This window comes from Amblyraja radiata, chromosome 7 (assembly GCF_010909765.2).
Source record: "Amblyraja radiata isolate CabotCenter1 chromosome 7, sAmbRad1.1.pri, whole genome shotgun sequence".
Lineage (NCBI taxonomy): Eukaryota > Metazoa > Chordata > Chondrichthyes > Rajiformes > Rajidae > Amblyraja > Amblyraja radiata.
The window spans coordinates 4070749-4092079 of NC_045962.1; the positions used below are offsets into that span (position 1 = coordinate 4070749).

At 43.7% G+C, this 21331-nt stretch overlaps 1 protein-coding gene across 1 annotated transcript in view; it reads right to left on the bottom strand.

Annotated features, from left to right (window-relative positions):
* Nucleotides 1–18824, bottom strand: part of dgkg (diacylglycerol kinase gamma) — a 580221-nt gene extending 561397 nt beyond the window's left edge. Inside the window, exon 1 of the mRNA XM_033023568.1 lies at nt 18567–18824. The gene's annotated coding sequence lies outside the window, so the exon portion shown is untranslated. The remainder of the gene's footprint in view (nt 1–18566) is intronic.
* Nucleotides 18825–21331: the final 2507 nt, after the last annotated feature.

Genomic DNA, 21331 nt, shown 5'->3' on the forward strand with positions numbered 1-21331 from the left:
AGAATAAGGGGTAAGCCATTTAGAACTGAGATGAGGGAACACTTTTCCGTACAGAGTGTTGTGAATCTGTGAAATTCTCTATGTAGCTCACGCTTTAAAAACAATCTAATGGCTGTAAAACTCGATAATGATGCAAACATCTTTTTATCATATTTAATTTTACCCTACACAGCAAACTGCTTAAAATATAATATCTGTAATAGACTTGTGACTCAAACTGATCAAACGCAAGCAAGCGTGGAGATGCCAGATTGTATATGGAACAACGTCAAGGCTTTAGCGTGCAATTTATCAATCCAATAGTCAGGAAAAGCGAAGAGCCTGGTTTATTCCTTGCCGTATCTGAGCAACTAAGCATTTTGGTCCCTCACAATGAAACAAATGGAAATCCAAAACAGGTCATAAAGACCTACCAAGGAGTTTTGCTAAGGTCAGAACATGGAGTTCATTTCAAAATGACACAATTCTATAATGGAAAGATGACGAGTTTGGTCATTTTGACGCATTCAGCAAAATGACCCAAAGGGCATTTTCACTGAGATTTTGTTCAAATTATGTTTTTGCTTCAAAATTGCAATGTATGTTCTTCAGAAAAAAAAAAAATGTGGTGTTCGTATTCAGTCTGAAGAAGGGCTTCGACCCGAAACGTCATCCGTTCCTTCTCTCCGGCGATGCTGCATGTCCCGCTGAGCTACTCCAGCACTTTGTGTCTATCTTCAAGAAAATATTTGTTTATTATCAATTATATTGTACCAGTAAAAGGTCGGTAACACAGCCAGACGATCATTCACCTATCAATTAAAAATGATTGTCCATTAATGCTGAAAATTCAGCTTTTAAACTCATCCTGATCAGAGTAACGGAGTTTGATCTGAATGCTATGACTGGGGAAATTATACAGTTGTAATGTGAATTACTCTTATGCTAACCCCACTCATTGTCTCTCAAATACATATGAAAACCCCCCTGATAAATCTCACTGATAATAGCTTTAGATTTTGCTCTATAGGCATGCAATTGAATATAGGGGGATATGGGGAGAAGGCAGGCACGGATTATTGATTGGGGATGATCAGCCATGATCACAATGAATCATGGCTCAAAGGGCCGAATGGCCTCCTACACCTATTTTCTATGTTTCTATGTACGCTTTCATTCAAGAATCAGATTATCACATCCATTTCTTCTCTTGCATCACTATTTTATTTATCTCAGTATTATAGAAACATAGACACATAGAAACATAGAAAATAGACGCATGAGGAGGCCATTCGGCCCTTTGAGCTAGCTCCGCCATTCATTGTGATCATGGCTGATCATCCCCAATCAATAACCCGTGCCTGCCTTCTCCCCATAATCCCTCGACTCCACTAGCCCCTAGACCTCTATCTAACTCTCTCATAAATCCATCCAGTGATTTGGCCTCCACTGCCCTCTGTGGCAGGGAATTCCACAAATTCACAACTCTCTGGGTGAAAAAGTTTTTTCTCACCTCAGTCTTAAATGGCCTCCCCTTTATTCTAAGTCCATTCACCATTCAGGTAACAAATTATGTTGTGCACTTCACAGGGGAAAGTAAAAACAGTGTATGTACATTTTAAGGACTCACATTATTTAATACAGAACAGTAAAGCACAGAAACAGGCACTTCAGCCCACAATCTGCTTGCCGAGCATGGTGCCATGTTAAACTAATCACCTCTGACTGCTCATGGCCCCTGTCCCGTCATTCCCTGTATATCCATGTCTCAATCTGAAAGCCTCTTAAATGCCATGATCATGTCGCCCTCCACATTCAAGGCATCCACCATTCCAAAAACTTAAACACTGCCCTGTCCATCACCGGCTCTGACCTCCCCACCATCGAAGTGATCTATCGCAGTCGCTGCCTCACAAAGTCAGCCAACATCATCAAAGACTCACACCATCCTGGCCACACACTGATCTGATCACTGCCATCGGGAAGAAGGTACAGGAGCCTGAGAACTGTAACGTCCAGGTTCAGGAACAGCTTCTTCCCGACAGCCATCAGGCTATTAAACACTACAACCTTGTAAGCTCTGAACTACCATAGACTATTATCATTATTAATTATTATTGCATTGTTATTGTTTTGGGGGTTTTCTGAGTTTTGGTTAATTATGTATTATGATTACATATTATGTTGTGCTGCAGTAAGTAAGAATTTCATTGTTCTATCTGGGATATATGACAATAAAACACATTTGACGTGACTTGACTCCTTTAAACTTTGCGCTTCTCATCTTGAAGCCATACCTTCTGGACTTTGACACTTCTATCCTGAGATAAAGGTTGGGGTGACAGATTGCAACCTTTGTGTGGTCTGCCCTGTTTCTACAAATGCAATCAACCTGGTGTGTACAATCAAATAAGATCAAATAGAACAAGTTGTCCTACAACTTTAGGCTGCGCACGCCATACGCCTGTATCTCTAAACTAAACTAAACATACAAGAGAGTTAGGACTCATTCCATTCCTGGCCAGTCTCCTCAACCTTGGCCCAGGTGTGCAAAATACATCCATATTTAGCAGCTCCTGCTAAATTTAATTAACCTGTTCCCCTCCACATTATCAACAATTAACCATTTTAGCAACATTTAATGTAACAGACAATCTCACTTTACTGAAAAGACAATTGGTATTGAATGTTTCAATACAGTCGCTGCCTCAAAAAGGCTGGCAGCTTCATCAAGGACCCACACCATCCTGGCTATTCACTCATCTCCCCGCTGCCTTCACTCATCTCCCCGCCGCCACCCCCCCTCTCCCCCCCCCCCCTCTCCCCCCCCCCCTCTCCTCTCCCTCTCTTCTCTCCCTGTCCTCTCCCCCCCCCCAACCCCCCCCTCCTCGGGGGGGGGGGGGGGTGGGGATAGTTAGTATGTGTGACGCTGCATGCCGCCTCCCCCCCCCCCCCACAACCGCACGTTGGGGGGAACAGACCCAACGGGTCTGCACTTGGTCTAGTATATATATATATATATATATATATATTCAAAGGTATATGGACACAATGATCTGTTCTGTATTTATTTATGCCTACAATATTCTGTTGTGCTGAAGCAAAGCAAGAATGTAATTGTCCTATCTGGGACACATGACAATAAACTCTCTTGAACTTGAACTCTTGAACAATGACATACCAGATATTTTGATATCCAGATATTTTCAATGATTCTGAATGTAAAGGCATTGATTCTGATCAGAGTTGGAGTGCTAGGATACACATTGTCTCAAAAATAACTTTCCTATGGTTCTTGCTTATTCCCCAGCTGTGTTGCCACTGGGCATGGGCCTGTATGAACTCAAAACACTTCAACTCAACACAGTTGTGTGTTGTCTGAGTCCAGGTGCCTGCGATACTGCAGCTTGCAAGATTTTCATGGTACCTGTTCCTCCCTGTACGTGTGCATATGACAATAAACTACACTTGAATCACACGACCAACACTAGATTAAAGCTGGCATCTGCAACATCCAGGTTCAGGAATAGCTACTTCCCCACAGCCATCAGACTACTATACTCAACTCAAACAAAAATCTGTACTTTAAAAGCCTATTGCACTTTATGTGTGTGTGTGTATATATATATATATATATATTACTAAAACTCTGTTCTTGACCGGTTTTGGCGATCTGTGCTGCGATTTCCAAGAGAACGCCGCCACCTACGGCCGTCATTTTTGGCCACCTCGCTCAGAGCCCCCCTCCGCCGCATGTGTGCCGAGGATTTTTCCCGTCGATGAAATATGACAGAGACATTAATGTTTTTACAAAATTCCCCATTCTCTCTGCAGCCCCTGCTGGAGGGAGGGAGAGGGACTATAAAACCAGGAAGTGGTGTGCCTCAATCAGTCTCTGCAAGTGGTGTGCCTCAATCAGTCTCTGCAAGTGGTGTGCCTCAATCAGAGCTCTGAATGACACGGAACAAATGTCTACAGCACTGTGAGTACCCTTAATTTGGTTTGAAAATGAAAAAATGGTTAGATTGAGGTAAAAAAGCACTGCCTGCAAATGGTTGTTTGTGTTTGGGTTGAAGTAAAAAGGCATCCTCTCCCTCTCCCTCTCCCTCTCCCTCTCCCTCTCCCTCTCCCTCTCCCTCTCCCTCTCTCTCTCTCTCTCTCTCCCTCTCTCTCTCTCTCTCCCCCTCCCCCCCCTCCCTCTCTCTCTCTGCCTCCCTCCCTCTCCCTCCCTCCCTTTCTCTCCCTCCCTCTCTTCCTCCCTCTCTCTCCCTCCCTCTCTCTCCCTCGCTCTCTCCCTCTCTCTCCCCCCTCCCCCCCCCCCTCTCCCCCCCCCTCTTCCCCCCTCTTCCCCCCCCCCCCCCTCTCCTCTTCCTCTCTTCTCTCCCCGTCCTCTCCCCCCACCCCCCCACCCCCCCTCTCCTCTTCCTCTCTTCTCTCCCCGTCCTCTCCCCCCCACCCCCCCACCCCCCCCTCTCCTCTTCCTCTCTTCTCTCCCCGTCCTCTCCCCCCCCCTTTCCTCGGGGGGGGGTGGGGATAGTTAGTATGTGTGACACTGCATGCCGCCTCCCCCCCCCCCCCAACCGCACGTTGGGGGAACAGACCCAACGGGTCTGCACTTGATCTAGTATATATATATATATATATATATATATATATATATATATATATATATATATTCAAAGGTATATGGACACAATGATGTGTTCTGTATTTATTTATGCCTACAATATTCTGTTGTGCTGAAGCAAAGCAAGAATGTAATTGTCCTATCTGGGACACATGACAATAAACTCTCTTGAACTTGAACTCTTGAACAATGACATACCAGATATTTTGATATCCAGATATTTTCAATGATTCTGAATGTAAAGGCATTGATTCTGATCAGAGTTGGAGTGCTAGGATACACATTGTCTCAAAAATAACTTTCCTTTGGTTCTGATAAAACTTAACTTCCTCCTGCATTATATGAACAGGAGTTTTCATGGAACTCGGTGTTTACCCTTGTAAATGCAAGCAAGTCCAGCAGAAGCATGATTCTCTTGCTTATTCCCCAGCTGTGTTGCCACTGGGCATGGGCCTGTATGAACTCAAAACACTTCAACTCAACACAGTTGTGTGTTGTCTGAGTCCAGGTGCCTGCGATACTGCAGCTTGCAAGATTTTCATGGTACTGTACCTGTTCCTCCCTGTACTTGTGCATATGACAATAAACTACACTTGAATCACACGACCAACACTAGATTAAAGCTGGCATAGATAGGATCAAGGTTCATATTGTGTAGGAAGAAACTGCAGATGCTGGTTTACACCGAAGAAAGGTCCAAAATGCTGGAGTAACTCAGCGGGACAGGAAGCATCATTGGATGGAAGGAATGGGTAGACACAAAAAGCTGGAGTAACTCAGCATCTCTGGAGGGAAGCAATGGGTGACATTTGCAGTCGAGACCCTTCTGAATAGAATAGAATAAATAGAAGCAATGGGTGACGCTTCAGACTGAAGAAGGGTCTTGACCTGTAACATTGTCCATTCCTGACCAGAGATACTGCCTGTCCCACTGAGTTACTCCAGCATTTTGTGTCTATCCATGAGCATGTTCATTGGTACAGAAGCGGGGTAAAAACAGAAAGAACAAGCAGGCTATAGTTCTAATTACATGCATTTGCACTAATATTTTAGTTACTTATAATATTATAACTGCCTATTTTTAATTTTTCATCATTAAAAACAATGAATAGATCTAAATGTCAAGAGCATTCAAAACTATCTATCATCTTTGTCTAATGGCAAAGTTGAGGCTTGGCTTTGCCAAACATTCCTCTCAGTAGATATGGTCAGGACTTGTTTCAGCCCACCCACCCATAGAACCTGGCCCAGTTTCAACACCATTCCTTGCCATTGTACATTAAATCGATCATTCAACACATTCAGATCATTGGATCTGTGTAACCTAGACAAGTCTGTGCATCTGAATAGATGCCACCTTCTGCAGGCCTGCAGAAATAACTAGTTGCAAAAAAAGCTTTTCACTCTGTAAAAATCTCAGTGCAGCTTCCCGTCAGGTGCCTCTTTGCTTCTCTGCCCCACCCCCACCAATCTGTCTGTGGCCTCTTCACTGTTAAATGAGGCCCAGAGGAAGAATGAGGAATACTTCATCTTGCTGCTGGGCACACCTTCGTATTTCAGCCTCAAAATTGAATTATATTCCCATTTCCACACTGACCTTTCTGGCCTGGGCCTCCTCCACTGTCAGACTAAGGCCAAACACAAATTGGGGGAACAGCACCTAGTATTTCACTTGGGCAGCTTACAACCCAGTGGTATGAATATTGATATTAACTTCAAGTAACCCCTGCATCACTCTCCGGCGGCGCCACTCACCCGTTGCAGCGGCCCCTACAGCCTGTCTGTCTTTTTTTTATTTTTTGTCTAGTTAAATGTATTGTTGGTGTTTTTTTTAATACTGGTTTTAAATGTGTATATGTGGGGGGCGGGGGGGGGGGGGGGAGGGGGAAACTGTTTAAAATCTCTTCCCTGTCCGGGAGACCCGACCTTTTCCCTGTCGGGTCTCCGTTGTCGTTGGGGCCTAGCACCGTGGAGCGGCCTCCAACCTGAACGACCCGGGGGCTCGGGAGACTGCGGAGCTGCGGAGCTGCGGACTACTCACCATCGTGGGGCTGGCCGGCCTCGGAGCGTGGGGAGCGGTGGTGACTCGCTGCTGCGACTCGACTCCTGGGGCTCGGAGGCTCCAGCAACGCAGCCGCAGGTCCGGTGGATTGTCGGGACATCGGGAGCTCATGGGTCCGGGTGGAGAGACCGCTTCCCGGAGCTCCCGCAACGCGACTTCTCCAGCCTGTGTCGCGGGGTTGGAACGACCCGGAGCGGGGACGTACACGCCCGGCACAGCTTCATGGCCGTGGGACATTCCAGCGCCCGCCGGGGGCTCCAACTCTGTGACATTTAGACCGGGAGCGGGGCCGTAAATCGCCCGGCACGGCCTAAAATGGCCGTGGGACTTAGCATCGCCCGCCTGGGGCTTGGATATCGGAAGAGAAATGGAGAACAGGGGAGAGAAAAGACTTTGCCTTCCATCACAGTGGGTTCACTGTGATGGATGTTTGTGTGAATTAAATTGTGTGTTTGTCTAGGAAATTGTCTTTGTTTGTATGGCTGTGGAAACGGAATTTCGTTTGAGCCTCACTGAGGCTCAAATGACAATAAATTGTATTGTATTGTATTGTATTGAGTCTCATTGTCTATAATCATCTTCACCAAGGCCACAGTTAACAATGGTAGACAAAAATGCTGGAGAAACTCAAACTGAAGAAGGGTTTTGACCTAAAATGTTGCCTATTCCTTCGCTCCATAGATGCTGCCTCACCCGCTGAGTTTCTCCAGCATTTTTGTCTACCTTCGATTTTCCAGCATCGCAGTTCCTTCTTAAACACCACAGTTAACAATGGCCTGTTTCCTTTATCATCGTAACTTTCTTGCATTTCTTTCATTAATTTATTCTATAATCTCTCTACATCACCGTCTATATCTCTCGTTTCTCTTTCCCCTGACACAGTCTGAAGAAGGGTCTCGACCCAAAACGTCACCTATTCCTTTTCTCCAGAGATGCTGTCTAACCCGCTGAGTTACTCCAGCTTTTTGTGTCTACCTTCAGTTTAAACCAGCATCTGCAGTTCCTTCCCACACATTGATTTCTATACCTTCCAGTAAAACACTATTGCATCTGTATTCTGTTCATTATGTTCATTTGTCCTTTCTCTTTACCATGGTCCCAGCCTTCCCTTTCTCCCTCCCATCTCTTCCCATGAGTTTCTCTGCAGCTTCAAGTTACTTTCCACAGATGCCTGCTCACTTGCCAAGTGTTCCAGCTTTTTCTGCTTTGTTTTCAGATTTTTTGGATTATGATTTTATGATTTTTACCTGCAAGCTATATAGTATAAGCAAATTAATCCAAGGCATGCCACACCAAATAAACGTACCTAGAAGTGTGGAGGAGGGAGCTACAGCTATTCATGCCACTAAATGCTGGATAATTTAAGATGTAGTCAGTGGAGGTTAGTTTATATACAAATTATGGATTAAATCAGTCTGACTGGCTGACTGACCAGTCTGACTGTCCCTCTGATTAAATTTTATCTCTGTATGCTTTGTTGTCACCTTCTCCTAACTAATAATGATCAATTTTTAATCTTCCTTGATCTGATCATAATCATACTTTATTAGCCAAGTATGTTTTGCAACATACGAGGAATTTGATTTGCCGTACAGTCGTACCAATAAAAAGTTTTTATTGACACAAAATACATTTTAACATAAATATCCACCACAGTGACTCCTCCACATTCCTCACTGTGATGGGAAGTAAAAAAAAGTTCAATCTCTCCCTTCTTTGTCCTCCAGCGGTCGGGGGCCACTAACCTTCCGTTGACGGGACGATCTTACTCCCGTAGCCGGCGGCGGGCCTCCTCGTCGGGGCGATCAAACTCCTGCATCGGGGGGGGAATCTCAGCGCCACCGCGCCGGTCGATCTACCCCGGGTTAGAGCTAGTCGAACGTCATGCGGCTTTTGGAGCTTCCCGACGTCGGTCTCAACCCGAGACCGCGAGCTCCTTGATGGTGAAATCCGCAGGCCGCGGTTGGAGCGTCGATCCTAGGCAAGGGATCGGCACCGGTGGTAAGTCCACACCCGGCGGTGGGGCTCAAAGTCAGTCCCGAGCAAGGCTTCCAGCTCCATGATGTTAGGTCGCAGAGCGACCGGAGATACAATCCGGAAAACAATCGCATCTCCGGCAAGGTAAGAGATTGAAAAAAAGTTTCCCCCGGCCCCTCCCCCACCCCCAAACCAGAGAACATTAACACATAATTTTTAAATGCATTAAAAAAAAGGACAAACAGGACAGGCAGACTGTAGGCGAGGCTGCCATCGAAGCGCCACCCAGTGGAATTTTGTTGTCTAATTTTCACACCTTACACTTCCTTATCTCTGTGTCTCCTTCTCCCCTAAGTTTGCAGAAGGGTCTCGACCTGAAACATCGCCCGTTCCTTCTATCCAGAGATGCTGCCTGACCAGCCGAGTTACTCCATCTTTTGGTGTCTATCTATGGATAAAATCAAACTCATTTTCTTACAGTGTTGTGAACACCAAGCTTGAACAACACCCAATCATCTCCATTCGACCTGTTTAAAACACCATCACTATAAACAAAAAAGGCAACCACTGAAAATTAAACATTTTCCCCAATTTAGGATTATGAATTGACTCCAAAAGTACAACCATACAACATCACTACAGATATACACCTGTCACTGATGTAGAGGACATGAGCTCCTTACAAGAAGACCTTAAGTCCTGGCAAAACACATGGAAGATGAGCTTCAACCCAACTAAATGCTCAATTATGGTAATTTCAAATAAGAAGAAACCACGTACTCGAGCCTACACCTTCTGTGGACAAATACTTCATCACACAAGTTCAAGTCAAGTCACATCAAGTTTATTCGTCACATACACATACGAGATGTGCAGTGAAATGAAAAGTGGCAATGCTTGCAGATTGTGCAAAAAAACTACAAAACAGAATGGAACAGAATCACATATTACATATTTGTGGGAGAAAAAAAGAAGAAACAGCAATTTAAAAAGACACCACACAACAGTAAATTGGTACAGTAAGTTAGTCCCTGGTGAGATAGGAGTTTACAGACCTAATGACCTCTGGGAAGAAACTCCTTCTCATCCTCTCTGTTTTTACAGCATGGCAACGGAGGCATTTGCCTGACCGTAGCAGCTGGAACAGTCTGTTGCTGGGGTGGAAGGGGTCCCCCATGATTTTGTTGGCTCTGGATTTGCACCTTCTGATGTATAGTTCCTGCAGGGGGGCGAGTGTGCTTCCCATAGTGCGTTCGGCCGAACACACTACTCTCTGCAGAGCCTTCGTGTCCTGGGCAGAGCAATTCCCAAACCAGATTGTGATGTTCACAACCATACCTTGGAGTTCATCTTGATAACAAGCTTTCGTGGGGGGAACACGTGGACAACATGGTCACTAAAGCCAACCGTACACTTGGATTCCTTAGACAAAACGTTTGGTTCTGCCCAAAGGAAGTGACAACCACAGCCGCATTGAGGCCGTGCGCAGCGCCTCGATGGGCATACGCAGTATCTCAACGCCATACGCAGCGTCTCGACGGCGTACGCCTAGCGCGTGGCGTTGCGCGATGACGTCACCGCCCGGCGTGCTGTTGCGCGAGGACGTAACCGACCGATGCCGTGTGACGTCCAAATTCAGTCGGCCCGCCTCCTGCCCAGCTGATTGGTGAGTATGATGTCGGGACCAGCCCCGCACAACTCCATATGCCTCCACAGTTGGAAATGGGACCGGCCCCGCGAGGCCGTGCGCCTCAAGCGACCACGTTTTGTTGCGCTTGATGCATACAATCGCATGCTGGTGGGACAGGCCCTTTAGTGTGCACAACACATCCAAGTTGGCGATATGCAGAGTACTGCCCTGCCGACTATAAATTCAGAAGATTCAGAATAATAATAATAATAATGGATGGGATTTATATAGCGCCTTTCTAGAATACTCAAGGAATTGGACACATGCAGTTAGAGCAAATATAAAGAAGTTCAAACACCTTTACAAAGACAATTTATTTTAGATTTTCTCACACCTCACATTTTTTTCAAAATAATTTGGATTTCCTTATAATTTGTTAATTCCTACGATTGGCCAAGACTACTTAATTACCAGTAGTTTTTTTTTACTATTTCCTAAAGTAGCACCATACTTTACATAAAACAGGACAGCTAAATAACGAGCTATTGACACAAATGATAGCAAATTACAGACTTGTCACTGGATAACGAACTAATGGCCAGCATTCGAGTCAATCAATAATCAAGTATAAAGAGACAAGAAATTGCTTCCTGCAGTTGGACCTAAATTTGTATCAAAATGTATTCGATTTTTGGGTTGATTTTTCCAACTGAAAGTGTTCATAGCTAATATTTAATGCAATACAATAAAAGTATGTTCTTGTTAGGTTCTAGAGCTGTGTCAGTTCAAGTTTTACGTGAAATACAGCATTTTTTGATGAATCCAAATGTATTTCCTAGTTCCTAGAAGCATGCTGCTCAATGTTTAAATTAGCCTTGTTTTCTCTTTTACCTCCTTGGTAGGAAGCACTGATTCACACCATTCTGTGCAGGTTTGTATTCTTTGGTAGCTCAGCATAAGGTCATGGTTAGGGCGACTCTGTGACATGATGCACATCATAGTTAAGCCAGTTGCGTGGGACCCATTAGAGGCAACGTACGTAAAGCATGTTAGTGCGAACAGCTCAACAGTCACGTACATGAACTGGGCTGATGAATAAAAAAGGGTTTTGTAATCCTCGTATCACATGTGGAATGAAAGGCCAAGTCCATTCATTTTGATTTAGAAATCTATAAGGAAGATCAGCGCCATTTATTCAGGTGAACACCAAGAATCAAGTGTCAGAGAACAGGGATATTACAAGAATTAAAAAGAGTTAAAATGTTTTTGTGTTGTTATGACTGTTGGCAGATCAATTTCCCTCCTGGGATAAATAAAGTTATATTGTATCGCATCGTATCGGAGCCAAAAAGTAAACTCACCCTAAACGTGGCATAATTTAGGCAACACCACAAATTAATTTTAAAAAGTGTACATAATTGTACTTCCCTAAATGAATTGCATGCACTTGCTCAAAGAATAATCCCACATTTAGAAACATAGAAAATAGGTGTAGGAGCAGGCCATTTGGCCCTTCGAGCCAGCACCGCCATACATTGGGATCATGGCTGATCGTCCCCAATCAATAACCCGTGCCTGCCTTCTCCCCATATCCCTTGATTCCACTAGCCCCCAGAGCTCCATCTAACTCTCTCTTAAATCCGTCCAGTGATTTGGCCTCCACTGCCCTCTGTGGCAGGGAATTCCACAAATTCACAACTCTCTGGGTGAAAAAGTTTTTTCTCACCTCAGTCTTATATGGCCTCCCCTTTATTCTAAGACTATGGCCCCTGGTTCTGGACTCGCCCAACATTGGGAACATTTTTCCTGCATCTAGCTTGTCCAGTCCTTTTATAATTTTATATGTTTCTACAAGATCCTCCCTCATCCTTCTAAACTCCAGTGAATACAAGCGTGAGATAGAAACACAATAGACTGCAGATTTATAATCTTATTATATTTAGACCGGTTTTTTTTTCTTATGCATACATAATCCACATAATGCCATCCAGTAATGATGCAACAAGGCATCGTAGATCATTACTGGCCCATTCAATTGTAGCACTGAATGTCGGAGCTTGAGATTTCACTCAAGTTCCTCAAAGTTCTCAAAGGCCTCCAGTCCCAACATCGGAGTTCCATCATCCAGGCCTGAGCAGCCAGTTGCCAATAGCGGCGACTGCGGAGGGCTCCGGAGTCCCCGACCATGGGTGAACATCAGAGGAAGAGGACTGACTTTGGTGCCTTCCCTCACAGTGGGAAACTGTTTGATTCTGCTGTGTGGGGATGTTTTATGTTGAACTCTATCAACTCTATGTTGTGTTCTTTATTTTACTGTATGGCTGTACGGTGATCACATTTCACTGTGCCAACTGGCACATGTGACAAATAAATGTATCTTGTATTTTGAAAAGTGAAATAGTAATTTCAGCATTATCAATAAGATGAGAACATCATTTGAAGGCCAACTGGTTCCTCGCTGGCAGGAGTAATATATATGCCATCTGGGCCTTTTATGGGTCCACTGACCAGTAGCACTCAACACCATGAAATAGTCAAGGACAAAGTAAGCAGGGAAGGTGTAGATTACAAAAAAGGAAAAGTAATCAAGTTACACATCATATGGAAATTAAAATGTGCTGCACATATGCAATATTTTACAGCAATGTTGGGATGGTTCCCTAAAACAGCAAAAAATTCCAAGATGATTCACAGGAGTGTTAAGAAAGACAATTTGATATGGAAGTTCATTTCTTTATTAATCCTTAGTTCCAGCAACTTGCTTCATCATATCTTTGCAAAACCTGCACATTTAAAGTACACGGAGGCATGCAAGTGATAGGAGCAGAATTAGGCCATTCGGCCCATCAAGTCTACTCCATCATTCAATCATGGCTGATCTATCTCTCCCTCCCAACCCCATTCTCCTGCCTTCTCCCCATAACCCCTGACACCCGTACTAATCAAGAATCTATCTATCTCTGCCTTAAAAATATCCATTGACTTGGCCTCCACAGCCTTCTGTGGCAAAGAATTCCACAGATTCACCACCGTCTGACTATACAAATTTCTCATCATCTATCTAAAGGAACGTCCTTTAACTCTGAGGCTGTGACCTCTAGTTCCTAGACTCTCCCATGTAGTCCAACCAACGGACTTCAGCCCGTAATGATGTTAATCCCAGTTCAGATGGAAATGACGTGACCCATTTTACAATGACAACATTTACACATCTGAAGAGGAACTAAGGTGTCAAAACTTAACTTAAGTTCAATTTGGTGTTGTTATTATCAGTGGAGCATGAGCGATTGTGGCATTAGAATTAATGTAATCTAATATTTTAATTTACCATCAGCCTTGATGATTGCAGTACACCTGAAATAATCAGAAATGTAACATTTACGAGACTGTATTAAAAATATTCCCAGATCAGTCTTTGATAAATGTAACCTTACATTTTTAAAAAGAAACAATAAACTATATTTCCAGCACATTGGCTGGATTTGTTTCATGCAGAAAGTCATTTTAAGAAATAGATAATCGGATTTCTCCTGTCCTTTTCACAAAAGGATTCACAGTCTGAATGACGAGGGTGAAGGTTTCAAACGTTATTTCCTTAGCTCTCTCCTTTCCTGTCCTCCCGACTGAAGAGGCACATGGTGACCTGCGTGGATTTTCTCAGAGATCTTCTGTTTCCTCCCACATTACAAAGATGTACAGGTTTGTAGGTTAATTTTAACTTTAATTTTAATTTTTAATGCTGATAAATGTGAGGTGCTACACCTTGGCAGGACAAATCAAAATAGGACGTACATGGTAAATGGTAGGGAATTGAAGAATACAGTTGAACAGAGGGATCTGGGAATAACCGTGCATAGTTCCTTGAAGGTGGAATCTCATATAGATAGGGTGGTAAAGAAAGCTTTTGGTATGCTAGCCTTTATAAATCAAAGCATTGAGTATAGAAGCTGGGATGTAATGTTAAAATTGTACAAGGCATTGGTGAGACCAAATCTGGAGTATGGTGTACAATTTTGGTCGCCCAATTATAGGAAGGATGTCAACAAAATAGAGAGAGTACAGAGGAGATTTACTAGAATGTTGCCTGGGTTTCAACAACTAAGTTACAGAGAAAGGTTGAATAAGTTAGGTCTTTATTCTCTGGAGCGCAGAAGGTTAAGGGGGGACTTGATAGAGGTCTTTAAAATGATGAGAGGGATAGACAGAGTTGATGTGGATCAGCTTTTCCCTTTGAGAATAGGGAAGATTCAAACAAGAGGACATGACTTCAGAATTAAGGGACAGAAGTTTAGGGGTAACATGAGGGGGAACTTCTTTACTCAGATAGTGGTAGCGGTGTGGAATGAGCTTCCAGTGGAAGTGGTGGAGGCAGTTTCGTTGGTATCATTTAAAAATAAATTGGATAGGCATATGGATGAGAAGGGAATGGAGGGTTATGGTATGAGTGCAGGCAGGTGGGACTAAGGGGAAAAAGTTGTTCGGCACGGACTTGTAGGGCCGAGATGGCCTGTTTCCCTGCTGTAATTGTTATATGGTTATTATATGGTTAATTGGCTTGATTAATGAAAACATTGTCCAGTATAAAATTGTCCAATTTCCAGTTTAGTCCCTGGTGGACTCTTCAGAAGGTACAAGGTACAAGGTTCAAGGATGCCAGGAACACATCCAAATGCCAAGCAAAGTGAAGCTTTGGTTGTGTTATATATTCAGTCATTGTATCAACCACAGAACATAACACAGCCTACCTACTAAGCCACCTTTAGCAACACAAAGACACACTTTGAGATCAACAATCACTGAACAATGAACAGCAATCACAATCAATATTTGCAGAGCTGAACTACTATCTACCTCTTTGATTACCCTCGGACTATCCTTGCTCGGACTTTGCTAGCTTTACCTTGCACTAAACAAATCTGTACACTGTAAATGGATAGATTGTAATCATGTATTGTCTTTCCACTGACTGCTTAGCATGCAACAAATTTTTTTCACTGTACCTCGGTAAAAGTGACAATAAATCAAACTTAATTGAATATTTTACATTTTCAACTGTTAGTCTGGTAATCTTTACCACTATGTGTAAGAAGGAACTACAGATGCTGGTTTAAATCAAAGATGGACACTAAATGCTGGAGTAACTCAGCGGGACAGGCAGCATCTCTGGAGAGAAGGAATGGGTGATATTTTGGGTCGAGATCCTTCTTCAGACAGCTCGGGTCTGGACCCGAAACGTCACCCATTCCTTCCCTCCAGAGATGCCGCCTGTCCCGCTGAGTTACTCCAGCTTTTGGTGTCTATCTTCAATCTTTACTACTACCCTGGCAATAAATAGAAAATGCACCACAAACGGGTCTGACTCTCCTTGTTCAGAGGAGTTATCTGTCTGCCCCTTTGCCTTAGTTAGCTGTCTGGAAGGTATTGAGTATATTATCTTCCGACCATGTTGTACTGTATGTTATATGATAAATGATAGTAAAGGCCTTCAAATTATTTAAATCGACTGAAGGTTAATTTATCCCTGTGACTTGTGTAAATTAAAAAAAAAAAAAGTACACCTCAACTATTTCTTGGTAAAACGTTTGTGACCCCAGGTCAACCATGACTGGTACTTTTCTCATAAATCAACATTACTGCCCTCAATATTTTTCGCTCATAACTTGCAAATGACCAAGTATAGATTCTCAAAGATATTATTTCCTATGCCGGAGACGAAAAGCAAAAGTGAAAACATTAGAAATAAGACAAAAGATGCAAGCAGTTCTAAGCAATTTTCAGATGGTCTGAAATAGACAATAGACAATAGGTGCAGGAGTAGGCCAATCGGCCCTTTGAGCCAGCACCGCCATTCAATGTGATCATGGCTGATCATCCCCAATCAGTATCCCGTTCCTGCCTTCTCCCCATATCCCCTGACTCCGCTATTTTTAAGAGCCCTATCTAGCTCTCTCTTGAAAGCATCCAGAGAACCTGCCTCCACCGTTAGGTCATCGTTTGCCTATCTGGTGGAAGGCTTCAATATAAAATTAAATCTAGATTTTCTCTTTTGAAATAATTATTGCTTTAAATTTTATTTGTGGAAATAAATGCCTGCTAATATCAAGTAAGAATTATAAAGAACAAGCCTGATGAATGTGAACACTTAATATTGAATCATTAGATTGCAGTGTTGATAAATGGATACTTGCCACACCAGCAATTCAAGCTTCAAACTTAATCCTTTCATTTTCACATGAACCAAACATCAGGCTATGTCAGAAAATATTAATTTAAGCCACTAGATCAAAACATTCCCCACACCACAAGGCCACTAACTACAGACGAACACTCAAATGATAATTTAAATGCCAGTGGCAAAAATGTCATTAATCCAAAAGGTTACACACCCCATAAATTAAATAGGCCACCATTGTTTACAAAAAAACAGAATACAAGGAAATCAGGTTGCTCTCACTTGCTCAATGCATTAAGATTAATAACATGGAAACAGTCATGTTTAAATGACAAATATAGTGGAAATATCCATTACAAAGCATGTAGCAGACAGGCAGGGTAGCACAATTTATTGCCCCAGTGGTCCACAATAAATTGAGTGGGACGCAGAGAAATATAATTCGCCAGACTAAGTGATGAATGTTATTGATGGTTGGGTTTAGCTCCTGAATGCCACCTGAGAATTGCCGATTATTAATAACCAACTGAAAAAAAATGTCATTTCATCTCACCAGCATGAGATTTTCAAGATAAGTCCATATTTTCGAAAAATATCAGCTCCACAAATAGCTTTGTAAACCACGACAGACTGCACTCACTGCTTTTCCCAGGGTCACTCTTAAAATACTAATCAAATCAGTGTGACGTTTATCGATGGAGGTTACTGTGACTTCATGATTATCAATCTTCATCGTGGATTCATTGAATGCCACAAAAGGCTACTGTTAATCTAAAGGCCAGCATGACATCACCAGATATCACTGATGTTAGACAAGTAATACTTCATTTATTTCCCCATTTAGATAAGTTGTGCCCAAAGGAGCAGGTTTGAACATGTTCGGAAAATTCAAGGAGAATTGTTTTAAATTGGAAGGTGGTGAGAATAATGAACAGATATGCTAACCATCGTAAAAACCCTTACTAGAGCAGGAGTTCCCAACCTGTTTTTTTTTCATTGACTGATTGTGTTTGGTTCTGGTACACCGGTATCTGTTCATCATTAGTTGTTCATTAATAAGTCAAACGTCATTGTTATGTGGTATTAAAGTTGCCAGGGGTAAACGGGACGAAAAAGGTGGGAAGCCCTGAGCTGGAGGGAAAGGAAAGTTGCCCGATCTGTTGTGGCTGAATTTGAGACAACTTCGGCAACCTTAAAACTCAAATTCCAGTGTTCCAGCGGAAGCAACTCGTCATTGCTCACAGATCTACTGGACATCGCCACTGGGCTGTCGGCACTGGACTCAAAAGGGAAGGAGCTAGCCGTGGGAAGCTCGTAGCATCTAACCTCAGTGTAATGTGTAGGAAGGAACTACAGGAACTGCTGGTTTACACCGAAGTTAGACACAAAAATCCGGAGTCACTCAGCGGGGACAGCCAGCATCTTTGGGTGACATTTCGGGTCGAGACCCTTCTTCAGACTGAGAGTCAGGGGAGAGGGAGACTGGAGATATGGAAGGGTACAAAGAGCATGGAAGGTGCGACCAGACAGATCAGAGCAGTCGACGATCAAGGAAATGTAGAATGTTTAAGAAAGAACTGCAAATGCTGGAAACATCGAAGGTCGACAAAAAAATGCTGGAGAAACTCGGCGGGTGAGAGGCAGCATCTATGGAGAGACGGAATAGGCGACGTTTCGGGTCGAGACGTCTGTTCCTTCTGTCCATAGATGCTGCCTCTCACCCGCTGAGTTTCTCCAGCATTTTTGTCTACCAAGGAAACCCTTGTGTAGGAAGGAACTACAGATGCTGGTTTAAACTGAACACACACACACACACACACACACACAAAGCTGGAGTAACTCAGCCGCTCAATGGTTCATTATCGGACGAGGGGAAAGTAACAAGAAGGCGGTAACGTTAAATCCGGAGCACAGTGAAATTAACGAAGTGAAATCTTCTCAATACAATGTTGCAGCCCGCTACCTCCTCCCCAGCCGCTGAAACAGACCCCCACCTCCCTCCCCATCAACGCCACTAACCCCGACAAACAAACGCCGACGCAAAGAAGTCTCCTTAAAAAACAAACATTGCCAATCCCCTCCCTCCACCCCTCTTTACAGCCTCATCTCTCTCACTCACCCTCTCACTCAGCGCCGCCACTTGCTGCTTGCTCCTGGCTCGAGTTCATTCAGCAGCTTTTATTTCACATGTCTGTGTGTTTGTGTGTGTGTTTGTCTGACCGCCACATTAAGCCACAGCCCGGCTGCCAGAGGATTGCCTCGATTGCATTGGCTTCAATGCTAAATGATGTTCATCCACTTGGTCTGTATATTCACTCGCCCCAATACTTCTCCGCTGTGCTGGGGCTGGAGTTTCTCGCAGGGCTGCGCCGGGAGCGCGCCTCTACCTTGCTATGATGCTCATGCTCGTGCCCGCGGCCGTACTCGTGCTCGTGCACAGGCGCGCCCCCGCCCCCACAAGCATTCTGGAGAAAGGGGACTCGTTGGGTCCGGAGAGGGAATATTTCCTTTATCATCTATTTTTTGTTGCATATCTTTCATCCATTTGTTCTATATCACCCAATATCATTGTCTATATCTAGTCTCCCTTGACTCACAGTCTGAAGAAGGGTCTCGACCCAATAAGTCACCCATTCCTTGGCTCCAGAGGAGATGCTGCCTGTCCCTGCTGAGTTACTCCAGCATTTTGCGTACAAATAAAACGCTGCGGGTGTTGCAAAAATACGAAACTAAACGCTGGAAAATACCCAGCAGTGACGAGCAGCGGCACCGGAGAGAGGTTTTCTTTTTTTAACAGGCTGTCATTTAGAAAGAGTTCCGTCTTAAAACGTTCATCTGTTTGGCATTCAACAGAAGGTAAACAGTAAATGCTGGAGTAACTCAGCGGGACAGGCAGCATCTCTGGAGAGAAGGAATGGGTGACGTTTGGGACCGAGACCCTTCTTCAGACTTTCACAGATGCTGCCTGACCTCATTAGTGTTTCCTGCGTTTTCTGTGGGGTTTTTTTTAAATTTCAGATTTCCATCACTTGCAGTTTCTTTTGCAATTTCAGTTTCAATTTAAAAAGGGCCGATTGCAGCCTGGTTTCATTGCTCCAAACATCTGTGTCCAGGAGCTTGCTAGCAGATGCTGTCCGACCACTGAAGTACGGGTGGCATTTAGTTCCTTAATTCCTGAGTTCTAGTAGCAGGATAAGGCCATTCGGCCCATCAAGTCTACTCCGCCATTCAATCATGGCTGGTCTATCTCTCCCCCCTAACCCCATTCTCCTGCCTTCTCCCCATAACCTCTGACACACCCAAGAATCTATCAATCCCCGCCTTAACATATCCATTGACCTGGCCTCCACAGCCACCCATGATAACGAATGCCACAGATTCATCACCCTGTCACTGTGGTGAAGCAGGATAGCCTAGTAAATGTGTCCACAACAAGCAAACTGAAAGGACCATCATATCTATTTATTTTAATGTGGCGAATTAAGTATGAGCATACAAGGGAAACTCCCCAGCTCCCTTTGCAAATGTTGTCATGATGAGTACAGCGAAGACACAAGTACATCCCTGTGATGCCCCCAAGCAAAATATGTAGGTATGAAAACGCGCGCTGCCAGCTCCTGCAATCTATTTGCAGCTCCGACAGGATAATGGGCTTGTCGTGGGTCTATAAATAGAACATGTCTCTGATTTGGCTCCTCTGGTGTAATTGAATTGAACGTGCATTTTGCAGGGAAGGGAACCCTTTGCCTCACGTCATCCGTATCCTCCTCGCCAGCAATTCTGTCCAGTCTTTCATTCGCAGTCGCAGTCCTCACATATATACTGTGATCCGTTCATCGCCGGCGATACAATAGGCGGCTAAAGTCAAGGCGGACAATGCACAAAGTCATTTTTAAGAGACTGCTCTTTCCCTGGTTAATCCCGGGTTTCAGCACGCCTGAAATATTCATTCAACGCGCTTGAAACACACGGGATTTGACATCACTTTGCATTAACCCGATAGCGCTGGCAATATAGTCCACAAAATAAAGATCAGCCTGTGCCCCCTCCTCCCTCCCCTTCCCCCCCCCAGGCTTTCGTTTGTAGAATAACCCCACATGAATTGAATCCACTCAGTATCAAGGCTGAAACGTGTTCAACCCCTTGCAATTGAACGCTTTTTTTCGCAAACACGGTTTGCCACGCACTGTGTTCTATTGTTGGAATAAAGAGAGATTCAACTCGGGTCCATCACAGATATGCTAAGTAAACACAGGCTTGCCTCGGTTGCTATGACTTCATCCAAAAGTAAACACCATATATTTTGGGATATGATGCCAACTGACATGACTCTACATTTTCTAATGCTTTCCAGGGTGCAGTAATGTAGCTGCAACGGCCAGTAAACACCATAAGAGAATGGGGTTCGCTGTAAAAAGGAACACACCCCCACATGATCAAACACTTTTCCATTGCATTTCCGATTTTGAGGGGGGGAGGGGGAGATAAAATGCTTAGCTCTAGTATTTGCAGCCTACCCAGGAAATACAAAGCAAAGTGACAGGCCACCTCGAGATTACAATCAAAAACACGTTGACATTGTGGAGAGTTGATGAATGTATTGACTGGTTGGGCAGCCCCCTATTGCGAGAAAGTCTCAGTACTGCCACCTTATGGACACGGTAGCAGCAGATGGAAGTAATTAATAATAATAATAATAATAATAATAATCATCATAATAATAATAATAATAATAATATCTTTTATTGACATTGCACATAGGTGCAACGAGATTTGGTATGCAGCTTCCATCCGATGTCATAACTTAAACAACTAATAAAATTTAGATACCCCGAGAAACATGATTTATTAAAAAAAAAGAACAGTAAAACAGTAAAACAGTCT